Raw genomic sequence first — 14,738 nt, 5'->3', positions numbered from 1 at the left:
GCTATGTCACCAGAAACGCGTAGATAGTGTTTTTAATTATATTGTGCTGTTGTTTTATCCTCTATTTTTTGATATGAAGTGAATAAAGTACCAAGACTTTGCTTTTTCACCACCTCGTTGAGCTGGATTTTTTTCTATTTCCACTATTATTTAAACAATGATTGTGGGTACTATAAGTTATATTAAGTGGCAGCTAGGTCTGCATTACCTTGTTAATATGGTACATTACTATTAATAATGGATATTCACATCCGTACCGGTTTGCACCCTATTTATGCTTGCTGAGAATACTATGAGGGATCCTTCCCTGCTACTCTGTCTACCTTTTAATCTTAATAAAGATTGTTTTCCTATTTTGAATATAATTGGACTTTAGACTGCTTTTTTTCTCTTCGGTTTATTTCTTATCTATGACTTCAGAAAGATCAGAATATGGAGCAGGTACTAAGGTATTAGGCTTGCCATAGAACTTCACTAATAACTGGTACAATATGGAGTTAATAAAATGTGCTGTACTTTAAATACCATGCTCTGTGCCCTTTTCTACATCAATGACACAATCATAATAATTTGCTTTTCGGGATAAGAATTATCGTAAAGTTTGAGATATCATATATGAACGGTATAATCTACAACTCATTACTCAATCCTCCAACAGATTACTGCACTGGATCCATGATGAGCCGAGGAAGAAATCATGTTTGCGAAGAAGTAATATTGATAATCCTATTTTATCATATCATCGCGTTATATGGTCATCTCAGCCTTTAGACTTTGGGATTCTCTATTGCAAGTTTCGAAATGTTTAATTGTACTGTAATTAGGAAATACTAATTAGGAATGGTGGCAAATACCCTAAATAATACTTAACCTCTGGCGTTTTCCAACATGCACAATATGAGAAAACATATCTTTACCCTGATCCTTGGGCCTCATTAAAGCTTTGCAAAGTGGATTAATGTTTTAAATATGCGGATTCAGCAGAGACGAGTCTTTACTATTTAGATAAATCCATCCCGTGCGCTAATTTATTATCTTGAGGTCTGCACAGTCAGCAGTAGCAATCCATGAAGAGGTTTTGTCAAATAATATCCAGGTGCAAGCTGCATGCCACAAAACTGCAGGGCAAAGCTACATTAAACATTATGTTGGCTGAAAATGGTTCTACTAAGAATATACATCAGGGCGATAAACCAGGAGAGCTTGCTTCAGAAAATCAGTGCAATTCCCTGTGGCTTATTTTCCAAAAGATAAACTAAGGTTTGTTTGTTTTTCTGCTGAACTAGGCATGTATTACTTAAAGATATTTTATATATATATTTCAAGGAAGCATTCTCATCTGTTGTCACGACCAGTGCTCACGTTAGGGGATGAAGGTTCCAGAACCACCTGGGCCTAGTGAGAAAAGGCCCATAATAAGTAATTATGTAAATGCCTCATGGTAAGAATGCAGGGCTGTTCCATTATTGGAGCCCCAAAACGTCAAGTTATGCCTATAATATATAGCTGTACACTACGTGAACAGTTTAGACATACCTTTTCAGTTTCCTTGCTTTGTTCTGATGGCAGCTAATCCTTCACCAATTCTTCAAAATGGTTATCACAGTTTAGGAATGTTACAAATGTAAAGAGGGGGGGCTGTATGGGGCGCAGCTAAAAGGAAGCCCCCACATGACTGCGTTGACATGGGGAGCAGTGCAGTATTTTTGAAAAATTAAACTGGGGGCTCAGGATTGGTAGGATAGGAATTGGGCGGGGATTTTATGGGAATGGGAGGAGGGGGCTTGGGAAAAGTGCGGGAAAAGGGGTCAGTTGGTCAGAGACAGGTGAAGTGAGTGTACCTGCTGCCACAAGCTACTCACCATGGCCACCGTGGACAGCTTGGTTGCTCAGCTTCGCAGGCAGGCTCGATCCAGGAGGGCCGGATGGCTGGAAGAGCAGCTCACTGGGCTGCTAGGTGGCAGCGGGAGCCAGGACAGCGGGAGCCAGGGCAGGAGTTCCAGGAGGTCGAGGCCGCCCGAGAGGCTGTCCCCGGATATCACACCGCGCGGCAGTCGCAGGCCGCGGAGCCCCTCTGGGGACCCTGCGGGGGCTGGGGGACGCGGTGCAGCCACATCGCCCACCCCCCCTCCAGCAGGAATCCACCCGGTGGCCCTGCCGGCGCGAGGCGATGAGGTGCTGCGGGAGCTGTGCAGGCGCGGCAGGACGCCGGTGCTGCACAGGATGTTATGGCCGCACTTCCGGTTCGGCCTAGCAGTGGGCGCAGGGGCGCCGCAGCACCGAGATCTTCAGCACATACCCGCCGGGGAGCTGCTCCAGCGGCGGCGGCAACACCAGGGATGGAGCGTGGGAGGTGCACAGCAGCGGCGGCATCTGCCAGGAGCCGGGAAGTACTGCGGCGGGTGCACCAGGACCTCAGCCGCACGGTGCACCTGGCTCTGGGACGGGACGGTGCAGCAGGATGTCGGCCAGGCCGGTGGCATCATTGCGGCAGGGAGCAGGTCGCGGTCGCGCCGCGGGAGCGGCGTCCAGAGGAGACAGTTCGGCTGCGGCACCCAGGGGACCCATACAAGCTGCCAGATCCAGATCCAGCAGGAGGTCGAGGGAACGGTCGCCTTCGCCAGTCTCGGTCCCCCCTGGTGATGTGGAGGCCAGGGGCGCGGGCCTGGGGCAGATGAGTGGCAGTGACGACTCCGGGAACGAGCATCAAGCTGACGGGGACCGGCAGGATTCAGGAAGCATGGCTGGTGGGGACACAGCACCTGCGCAGCCCCGTGAGTATACGTCCAGTCTTTTTCCGGTGCCGGGGGTTTCAGGGTTAGTTGAGCGGGGTGGGGGTGGTGGTGAGGTTCCGGGTGTTAGAGAGCTTTTGGCAGGTATGTCGCAGATTTTGAGGAGATTGGATGGCGGGGTTGCGGATAGTGTGGGAGCGTCGCCCGCTGGGGCTTGGGTGTCGGTTGCTGGTTGTGGAGTGGGGGGTTCGAGCAAGATTGCGAGTTCTGGTAGCGGGCCGCCGTCTTCAGCAGCTGGGGTGTCGGTGTCGGTGCAAACGGAAACGGAAAAGGGGGATACCATTAAGCTAGACGATAGGGTAAAAGGCGAGGTATACGTGTGTTTTGAGGGCCCGCTGGGGGCCCATTTGAAGAAGGAGGTGAAGAAGGAGGTGAAGGAAAAGATTTGGAAAGACGAATACATAGAGATTTTCTCTCTCCTTCCTTTAGAAAAATTTAATTTGGATAAAGGAAAGAAAGACGATAGTAAAAAGGAGGAGGAAGAAAAGAGGCGTTGGCGCCTTATTCCTCAGACGTTCGTTAACTGGCAGCAGGCATTTGCCATTCTGGCGAGTGTTATAGGGGAGAAATTCCCAGAGAATTGCTCAGGACTGTTTTGCTATTTTGATGCCATGGGGGAAGCACATCGTACCTACGGGGGCCAGGCTTGGCTGCGATACGATGAACAGTTCAGGCAGCGCAAAGCGGTGAGGCCCGAGATAAGATGGGAGCAAAAGGATATCGGATTGTGGTTGAAGGTGATGGCCCCGGTGCGATATGGGCAGTCCTTTCAAGGGGGCAGGGGGGTAGCAATCAGCAGTCAGGGCAAGGTGGAGGAGGACAGGGGTCACAGGGGGCAAAAGAAAAGATGGGGACATGCTGGCAGTTTAACGACGGAAAGTGTAAGTATGGCGCCACCTATAAGTTTAAACATGTGTGCTCCCATTGCAACGGGGCCTCACATGGGGCTGCTAAGTGTTTCAAGAAATCGCGGGGTAAGCCATCCGTGGATGGCGGTCAAGGGGGAGACTCCGGTGAGGCTTCAAAAGATGGCCCCCTATCTAAATAGATACCCAGATTATCACAGGGTGGAGGTTATTAGGGATGGTTTTCTTGAGGGGTTTAAGATCCCTCACCCGACGCATGTTGTCCCCTTTTCTACAAAGAACTTGAGATCGGCTAGTTTGCATTCGGAGGTTGTTTCGGCTAAATTGGCGAAAGAGGTCGAATTGGGAAGAATGGCGGGACCGTTTAGTTCGCTGCCTATGGCTGACATAATTGTTTCCCCGCTTGGGGTGGTGCCCAAGAAGGAGCCGAATAAGTTCCGGCTAATTCAGCACCTGTCTTATCCCAAGGGATCCTCGGTTAATGATGGGATTGCGGAAGAGTTGTGCTCCGTTGTTTACACCTCTTTCGATGTGGCTGTCCAGTGGGTGCGCAGGTACGGGCCTGGGGCCTTGTTGGCAAAAACAGACATCGAATCGGCTTTTCGGCTTTTGCCGGTGCACCCGCAGAGCATTCCTTTGTTAGGTTGTTGGTGGGAGGGGGTTTTTTACTTGGATAGGTGTTTGCCTATGGGATGTTCGATTTCTTGTGCATTGTTTGAGACTTTCAGCACCTTTTTGGAATGGGTAGTGAGAGACGTTTCGGCTGTTCCTTCGGTCATTCACTACTTGGATGACTTTTTGTTTGTTGGTCCACCGGATTCTGCGGTGTGTGGTCATCTACTTGCTACCATGGAATGGGTGGCCAGACAGTTTGGTGTTCCTTTGGCGCAGGATAAAACGGAGGGCCCCTGTAAGGTCTTGAGTTTTCTAGGGATTCTCATTGATTCCGGAAAAATGGAATGTAGGTTGCCGGACGATAAGTTGCTGTTGCTTAAGCAGGAGGTGGGCAGGATCAGAAAATTGCGGAAGGCAACTCTGAAGGAGTTGCAGTCATTGCTGGGCCGCCTGAATTTTGCTTGCCGTATCATGCCGATGGGCAGGATTTTTTGCCGCAGATTGTCCAGGGCGACAGCGGGAGTCCGATCAGCCCATCATTTTATCCGTTCGGGTAGGGAGCATAAGGACGACCTTCTTGTTTGGCAACGTTTTTTGGAAAGCTATAACGGCAGGTCGCTTATTCAGCTGGAGGATCTCAATGCATTTGACTGCGAGATCTACACGGACGCAGCGGGTGGAGTTGGCTATGGGGCCTATTGTGGAGGAAAATGGAGTGTGGGGGTTTGGCCTGAAGATTGGCAAAAGAAGGGGCTTACAAAGAATTTGACATTGTTGGAACTGTTCCCAATTGTGGTGTCGGTGTTTATTTGGGGCGACAATTTCAGGGACCGACGGGTGTGTTTTCATTGCGACAACTCGAGCGTGGTGTCCGTGATTAACAGCTTATCTTGTTCTTCCCCCCCGGTAATAAGGCTGGTCAGGGAATTGGTGTTGAGATGCTTAGAGTTGAATGCATAGATTTCGGCGGTGCACGTGCCAGGCGTTCAAAACAATATAGCTGACGCTTTGTCTCGTTTGCAGTGGGACCGTTTCCGGGAATTGGCTCCAGATTCGGAGGCGACAGGAGCGGCATGTCCTTTGCATCTGTGGCAGGTTGTTACGGAAGGGGTGGCCGACTGATTCAAGCTTCAGTGTCAAACAGGACTTGGTTAGATTATATGGCGTCATGCGCTATGTGGGAAGGTTGGTTGGCTCAATGTGGCCCGGCTGAGTCTGATGGCGATAGGACTATGGCGTTATTGGCTTTGATAGGTAAGGTGGTGGAATGGGGTTGGTCTGTGTCTAGGTTATATAAGTTTATAGCAGGTTTGGTTTTTGGTTTTCAGCTGCAAGGGTCCAGGGACGTTACAAAGGACTTTGTAATACGGCAGGCGTTGAAAGGTTTTCGCAAAGGTAATGTAACTTTTGATAAGCGTAGGCCCATTTCTTTTGGTATGTTGCAGCGGTTAGGTGAGGCCTTAGTTTTCGTTTGTTCTTCTCAGTTCGAAGTGGTACTGTTTCGGTTGGCCTTTTCTTTGGCATTTTTTGGAGCTTTGCGTTTGGGAGAATTGGTTTCCCCGAGCAGGGGCAGGTTGGGTGGTCTTTTAGCGGAAGATGTGGTTTTTTGGGATGGGGGTATCACTTTTTGGATTAGGCGGTCAAAGACGGACCAGCTGGGCAGGGGAAAGAAAGTAGTGTTAGGAAGGGTGGATGGTAGCGGGATGTGCCCGCAACACTGTTTGGAAGCATATTGGGGTTTGAACCTGGTCAGGTCAGGCCCTTTGTTACAAAATCAAGAGGGGGATTTTCTGTCACGTTTCCAGTTTGTGGCTATTTTGAAGAAGGGCCTGGAATATATGGGTGTTAACCCGGATAATTTCGGTTCGCACTCTTTTCGGATTGGGGCTGCGTCCGAGGCTGATGGTTTAGGCTTGGGGCCGGATGTGATTAAGAAAATAGGCAGATGGAGTTCTAATCGTTACCTGTCTTATGTGCGACATTGATTCGGCGTTGCTGGGGTGTGTGTTTTTGGGCGTTTGTTAATTGTGGTTATGTTTCTCAGGTCGGCCCCCCTCTTTGGCTTGGATTGTTGGACACTTTCGTTTACTGGGGTGCCCTCCGGGCTGACGCTAGGTCGAATGGTAGGCAACTGGGTTTTGGTCGGGAGGCAGTGGTCATTCGCTGGATGGGTCGTCGTGGTATGTTGTGGCGTAATTTGTTGTCGGAATTCTCCCGCGCCGCCCGTTTGGATCGCCCCCCGGACATCTTAGTGGTTCACCTGGGAGGTAATGATTTGGGGGCGAAGCCAGTGAGAGAACTGATTCGGGATATCCGTTTCGATTTGTTGAGACTGGGGGTTTCTTTTCCTGGTATACTGACGGTGTGGTCAGACATTGTGCCACGGCGGATGTGGCGGGAGGCCCGTTCCCTTAAAGGGATTAATAGGGCCAGGGTGAAACTGAATAGGGTGGTGGCGAGCTTTGTGTCTCGGAACGGGGGTATTGCCGTGAGACATTTTGAACTAGAGGCAGGGATCGGTAATTTTTGGAGGGATGACGGAGTGCATCTCAATGAGATAGGTATGGATTTATGGGCGTTCGGTCTACAGGAAGGCGTAGAAAGAGCTTTGGCGATGGTGGGGCACTCACGAGCCTGAGGTGGTCAGGGCTGTTCGTGCGTGGCGGGGGGTGGGGTTCTTGGAGTTGGTGATGATGCTTATAGGGTTGATCTGGCTTTTGTTACGGGCTCTGGACGGGGTGTTTACCTCGGGAGCTTTGTGGTTGGTTTGCCTGAAATGGGTTACATGGTGCCCTCGAGCTGGTGGTTACAGCTGAGGGTAAATACGTGTTTTTTGGTTAAATTTTGATGGTAGGCTTTCGGCCTATTATGAGCCAGATTTTTTAGCTCCAAGAACCCTCCCCTCGAGGTTTTTTATATTTACAATGTTTACATGTTGTTATTCATGTATTTGTTTGTTAATAAAATGGCCGCTGTGGCCAAATTATCCAAAAGAAATTTATGTCTTCGTGTGAATTTCTTGGGTAGTTAAATGGTATGTTTTAAAGGGAGCAGGGTAGTTGGGGACGAGGATTTCTGACGGAAAGGATCCTTCATTGGCGATACGCGGTCAAGGAAAAAAAAATTGCCCTTACTTTTATCTTGAACCTATCTTGCAATATGTTAGCACAAAGCAGCAAAAATTGCACAAAAATTTTCAAGCCTACATAACATTCCTCCAGGGTAAGATGCACTGTAGTGCATTTGCAACAAAATTTGCAATAAATGGAAAAGTTACAAATGATGAATCCGGCTTAAATGTCGGGAAAAAAACGAATCTCCGCACACAGTGGCCAACAAAAGACACAAACACATGTAAAATAGTCTTTAGAAAAGGCTCAAATGGAAATAACAGCTGAAAAAAAAAAATTAGACACATAAGCAATATGAATCAGACCCAACATATATTGTAATGTATGGAGCCATATTGTAACCCTAATTTCCAATTTCTGGAATAGTTGGCAAATCTTTACCAAAATCTCCTGAGAAGTAGAGCTCCATCAACCTTTCTCATTGCCTAGCTCCAAGTCCAAGGGCAGAATTGGAGATATTACTAGTGTGATTAGGCAACTATAAAATCAGCTCTGCGCTTCATGTACCAATCACCCATCTACTGGTAAATGGTTTTAAAATTTGGCAAGTATGATTATAATAATCTTAATGTTATAATTACTCTTAAACATCTGGCATCATCACATTCACTCTCCAATATGGCAGGGTTTGTAGGCTAAAACACAGCCACTATGCACCCTTAAAGGAATTTATGTATAGAAGATTACAGTTAAAGAGGTTGTCCAGTGAAAACAAATTATCTGCTCTCTACAAGATAGGCAGAAAGGAGAATTTTTATCCTCAATGGAGCATTTACATCCCCGTTGGAGTGGCAGTAAGCATGCTTGACTGACTCTCCATTCATCTTTATGGGGATCCCAAAACAAGCCAAGTGCAGCACTTGGCAGCCCCATAGTGAATGAATGGAGCAGCATTCCCGCATTCCTGCTGCTCCATTCTAACAAGGCTAAAGGTGGCCCATTCTGCCAATAGGTGTGGGACCCAGTGGTTGAATCTCCATCAGTCAATTGGTTATCACCTATCCCTATAGCTTGTTTTCCCATGAGAACCCCTTTAAAGTATACTCCCATGAATAACAGCTTTTCAGAAAATGTTGCCACTGAAAATCTAGGAGACGGTGCAGGAGACGCACCGTGGCCATACTCGAACCGTAATTGATGTTCGAAACCAGTCTAAGAAAGGTCCAAATAATAATTTGGTAAAATCACATAGGATTATGGGGCTCCGCCGTTGTCACCTATTCATGGAGTTCTGGTATGCCATCCTTTGGACAAACCTGATTTTTTTTTAATCTAGCTTGCTATATGATATAAACTATCTTCTTGAGAAAGCGGTATTCTACATGCGAAACGCGCGTTGGAGTCCTGCCATCCAGCATTTCTGGCCAGCCTGAGCTTTCTCCGCCCATGGTAAGATGTGCCTCCCACAAACACGCATTTATGCCCACTTGGTCTGATTTATACATAGATTTATGAGTCAGTGTTGTGCTGCTCTTGCCCCCAGTACAACTCACCCACAGGTAACTGGATGTGGTGTGTTTGCTCATATGCTTCAGGCTGACTATTGTTTTTCTTATACATACTTTTTCACGTCAGTTGTGATTTTTTTGATATTTAATAAAAATGTACTTTATACTCCGTATCCTCCTGTGTTCACAGTATATAAACGAAGTGTTGGCTTCAATAATAATAATAATAATGATAATAATAATAATAAACCTGGTGTTTCCCTTTAACCATAATTAAAAACATCCCCAACATGCCCAATCTAAATCCGGACTGTAAAAGCTAAAGAACCCTTATATTAGAGCATTGAAACTTGCTATTAGCAGTGATCCTACACATGAAGGTTTCCTTTTCTGAACCTCTTTGAATAATGCAATAAAATCCCACAGTAATAATACCAGCAATAGCTCTGTTCCTTAGTCACTTTCCCTCTGCTCTCTGCAGTGGAAGCAGAAAATTTGGCCAGCACAAGTTTGATAAGTGGCTGCAGCATAATCTTGAAATTAGACAGGGTAAGCTTTAATCAAACATAACTCCGTAACAAACAGCTCCATTATGTAGGTCTTAAAAGTAAAAGCCATTTTTACGGTGCCAACAGAAATATTGCGTTAAGGCGTTAAGCTGGAATAAGATAAGAAAATGCTGCAGTATTTTTCCCTTTGGTCATGCAAGCCATTACAATTGGGCAAAAAAAAAAATGAAGCCCTTTATCAGAAGTGAGTTTGCAGGCAAGTAGTTTATTATAAGAAGCACAGTCGTACGTCTGACAGCTCTGGAGGTGAGAAATCCTTCTCTTCAGATGACAGCTGATCAAATTCGCACACAGTTTTGAACTCCTGTCAAGAATATGTATATAACATTATCGAGCTGTGGTTTCGGATCCTGACTTTATGTTTTCTCGAGATTTCCCCACATTTCCCACTCTTTTCAATGGTTTTTACTACAGCAGGGAATGTCAGGTACATAGAACGTTCCATCTACGGCTTAAATGATATGACAATCACAATCCATAGAGGACCAGCACTTTTATTTTTTTAATTTAAGTGTATTAATTCGAGTCAGAGTTATCAATATCAATGCAAATATATAAAGCTTGTTATTGATTTGTACATTGTATGTAACTTAACGTGATACTTTCGCTATTGCTTCCTAAGCACAGGCTCAATGCCAGACCTAACTGGCATACATATGCTCCACTGTGGTTGGAAACATTTCTATCCATCAGCATGTCTGTGGGGAAGATTTACTAAGGTGAACTGACGGCTCAACTGTACCGGCGTCATAGATGCCGGTATAGTTGAATGCGGCAGCTTTGGCGGGGGGGGTGAGTCGGTGCTGGCACCGCTAACAGCGGCACAGCGTGCAGGGATCGAGCGGCCCACTACTGGCACTGGCACCGGCCCTTCTGGCATTTGCCAGAAGTGCCCGATGGCCAGTCCGGCCCTGAATGTAGCTGGGGTGGGACAGGGCATGATGACTGCCGCTCGTCAAATTCATAAGACTGGAGTAGGATTTGTGGTGAGGAATGTAAGCAGATGGATATATTGCCCTGTTTCCCCTTGAAGACATCAATGTTATTGCTATAATGTAAAGTGTAATGTCATGCGTTATTGTGATGGAGATGTGTAATGTGAAAGATAATGGTGATGTATTGTAATGTTTTGCACTGTACTGTTAGGCAGCAGAGTCTGCCTAGCAACAGACAGTGAATAGGGTAAAATAGAGTTAAGTGTTGGGATTAGCCCAGAGAGGGAGGGGCTATGTAGCAGAACCAGAGAGGACTTCCTGGTAGTGAGCGTGAAATGTCTAGCTTACAGCCAGGGCAGATATTTGTATGCGGTCTTGCTGAGCACTCAGACAAGTCAGTGTTCTGTGGCATGACATAAAGGAGACCGGAACAGAGATAAGATTATCCTGAGATTCTGACTGAGACAAGGAACGTTGTTTGTATATGCATTCAATGGCTATAAGGGACTATCAAGGGGGTGTGCATATCAGCCTAAAAATTCATATTTATCAACATATATTAAAAGAACACCTAGGAAAAAACCTTTAGTGTACGACAGTACTAGGTAACACAAAAAGGTCTGGGATGAACAATTCAATGAATCCAATAAACTGCCACTTAGTATGTCTCCTCCTTTATATAATCTATGATAGATATGATAGTGGGCAATTACGGTAGTCACAACATCAGGAAGGACAGGTGATAGTTTATGGAGAAAAATCTCATATACTACCACATATGGCCTAGAAAGTTCTAAGATGTTCGTTAAATGATCCCTGCCTTGCAGCTGAGATTGGCACCATGAATATGAGGTTTTGGCGCCCTCCCGATCCAAGACTGCTCCCCCTAATTTGCCATATATGCCCTTATGTAGCAAATTATATAAAGGGAACGTAGACTAGACAATCATCAACTATCTTCTAAGAGGGTTTGCATACAACAGGACAATACATAATATCTTAAAAGGTATTAGTCACTTAACATTTAAATGCCTGTCGATAGAGATTGCTTCTATGCCTCTGCCTCAAACAAGTAACATGGAAAAATGTTGAGTCTTGACCTTCTAACTGGAGCCGCTCTAACAGAAAGGTCTAGAGCAGAGGTGTCAAACTGCATTCCTCGAGGGCCGCCAATAGGTCATGTTTTCAGGATTTCCTTGTATTGCACAGGTGATAATTTAATCACCTGCACAGAATGATTCCAGCACCTTGTGGAATGCTAAGGAAATCCTGAAAACATGACCTGTTGGCGGCCCTCGAGGAATGCAGTTTGACACCTCTGGTCTAGAGGATGGAACTTTAGTGGCAAGGCCTCAAGCCTCAAAGGTAACTGATCGAGACAGAGTAGTACGTCAACTGAGCCAACTTTCCTGGGCGGATTCTTTCCAAGCTTCTAACAGCATAAGTGTCACGCACAGTGTAGAAAAGTCTAGGTGCAACACGAAGAGATAAGGGGAAGGGAATCCAACACTAGGGAAGGGGGTAGTAGAGACTCCTAAGCAGACCTAACATCACCCTCTCTGCCCTCAGTATCCCTATATATGTTCCGCACCTATCGCCAAGCAGGACACTTAACCCCTGCCTGACCCTGGCAATTATCCCTGCATAGGAAAGGACAGGTTGAACACTTGGAGAACACCTTATCTCCCACAACCTTTCTGGACAGATCAGGAATCATAGGAAGAGGGTATGGATCTTGGATGGTAATTTGATTTAATTCCACAATTAAATCCTTCATCCTTCAAACATGATCGCAGTGTTCCGGCGGTATAGGGAAGCATCACGCAGGGAGAGGGCTCCCTGCGTGCTTCCCTGAAACCCCCGGAGCAACGCGATGAGCTCGCGTTGCTCCGAGGGTCTCTTACCTCCTCCTCCCTACAGCAGACCAGGATCCAAAATGGCCGAGGGGCTGCATCCGGGTCCTGCAGGGAGGTGGCTTACCAGCGTCTGCTCAGAGCAAGCGCTGGTAAGCCTGCAGGAGTGCATGTCAGATCGCTGATCTAACACAGTGCACAGCAAAGTGTCAGATCAGTGATCTTGCACTATAACATGATGCCTTCCCCGGGGCAATGTTATAGTGTAAAAAAAAATATTCACTTGTAAAAAAAAAAATTCCTAATATATATATATATATATATATATATATATATATATATATATATATACACTCACCGGCCACTTTATTAGGTACACCTGTCCAACTTCTTGTTAACACTTAATTTCTAATCAGCCAATCACATGGCAGCAACTCAGTGCATTTAGGCATGTAGACATGGTCAAGACAATCTCCTGCAGTTCAAACCGAGCATCAGTATGGGGAAGAAAGGTGATTTGAGTGCCTTTGAACGTGGCATGGTTGTTGGTGCCAGAAGGGCTGGTCTGAGTATTTCAGAAACTGCTGATCTACTGGGATTTTCACGCACAACCATCTCTAGGGTTTACAGAGAATGGTCCGAAAAAGAAAAAAAATCCAGTGAGCGGCAGTTCTGTGGGCGGAAATGCCTTGTTGATGCCAGAGGTCAGAGGAGAATGGGCAGACTGGTTCGAGCTGATAGAAAGGCAACAGTGACTCAAATCGCCACCCGTTACAACCAAGGTAGGCCTAAGAGCATCTCTGAACGCACAGTGCGTCGAACTTTGAGGCAGATGGGCTACAGCAGCAGAAGACCACACCGGGTACCACTCCTTTCAGCTAAGAACAGGAAACTGAGGCTACAATTTGTACAAGCTCATCGAAATTGGACAGTAGAAGATTGGAAAAACGTTGCTTGGTCTGATGAGTCTCGATTTCTGCTGCGACATTCGGATGGTAGGGTCAGAATTTGGCGTAAACAACATGAAAGCATGGATCCATCCTGCCTTGTATGGAGCATCTTTGGGATGTGCAGCCGACAAATCTGCGGCAACTGTGTGATGCCATCATGTCAATATGGACCAAAATCTCTGAGGAATGCTTCCAGCACCTTGTTGAATCTATGCCATGAAGAATTGAGGCAGTTCTGAAGGCAAAAGGGGGTCCAACCCGTTACTAGCATGGTGTACCTAATAAAGTGGCCGGTGAGTGTATATATATACAGTGGGCAAAAAAGTATTTAGTCAGTCAGCAATAGTGCAAGTTCCACCACTTAAAAAGATGAGAGGCGTCTGTAATTTACATCATAGGTAGACCTCAACTATGGGAGACAAACTGAGAAAAAAAAATCCAGAAAATCACATTGTCTGTTTTTTTATCATTTTATTTGCATATTATGGTGGAAAATAAGTATTTGGTCAGAAACAAACAATCAAGATTTCTGGCTCTCACAGACCTGTAACAACTTCTTTAAGAGTCTCCTCTTTCCTCCACTCATTACCTGTAGTAATGGCACCTGTTTAAACTTGTTATCAGTATAAAAAGACACCTGTGCACACCCTCAAACAGTCTGACTCCTAACTCCACTATGGTGAAGACCAAAGAGCTGTCAAAGGACACCAGAAACAAAATTGTAGCCCTGCACCAGGCTGGGAAGACTGAATCTGCAATAGCCAACCAGCTTGGAGTGAAGAAATCAACAATGGGAGCAATAATTAGAAAATGGAAGACATTCAAGACCACTGATAATCTCCCTCAATCTGGGGCTCCACGCAAAATCACACCCCGTGGGGTCAGAATGATCACAAGAACGGTGAGCAAAAATCCCAGAACCACGCAGGGGGACCTAGTGAATGAACTGCAGAGAGCTGGGACCAATGTAACAAGGCCTACCATAAGTAACACACTACGCCACCATGGACTCAGATCCTGCAGTGCCAGACGTGTCCCACTGCTTAAGCCAGTACATGTCCGGGCCCAACTGAAGTTTGCTAGAGAGCATTTGGATGATCCAGAGGAGTTTTGGGAGAATGTCCTATGGTCAGATGAAACCAAACTGGAACTGTTTGGTAGAAACACAACTTGTCGTGTTTGGAGGAAAAAGAATACTGAGTTGCATCCATCCAACACCATACCTACTGTAAAGCATGGTGGTGGAAAAATCATGCTTTGGGGCTGTTTCTCTGCAAGGGGGCCAGGATGACTGATCCGGGTACATGAAAGAATGAATGGGGCCATGTATCATGAGATTTTGAGTGCAAACCTCCTTCCATCAGCAAGGGCATTGAAGATGAAACGTGGCTGGGTCTTTCAACATGACAATGATCCAAAGCACACCGCCAGGGCAACGAAGGAGTGGCTTCGTAAGAAGCATTTCAAGGTCCTGGAGTGGTCTAGCCAGTCTCCAGATCTCAACCCTATAGAAAACCTTTGGAGGGAGTTGAAAGTCCGTGTTGCCAAGCGAAAAGCCAAAAACATCACTGCTCTAGAG

General features: G+C 46.3%; 1 protein-coding gene across 11 annotated transcripts in view; it reads right to left on the bottom strand.

Annotated features, from left to right (window-relative positions):
* The window catches only part of TPK1 (thiamin pyrophosphokinase 1), an 854,031-nt gene that overhangs the window by 39,172 nt on the left and 800,121 nt on the right, over positions 1-14,738 (bottom strand). The gene's annotated exons all lie outside the window — the stretch shown is intronic.

This window comes from Ranitomeya variabilis, chromosome 6 (genome assembly GCF_051348905.1).
Source record: "Ranitomeya variabilis isolate aRanVar5 chromosome 6, aRanVar5.hap1, whole genome shotgun sequence".
In the NCBI taxonomy this organism is placed as follows: domain Eukaryota; kingdom Metazoa; phylum Chordata; class Amphibia; order Anura; family Dendrobatidae; genus Ranitomeya; species Ranitomeya variabilis.
This window is presented reverse-complemented; position numbering and strand designations above follow the sequence as displayed.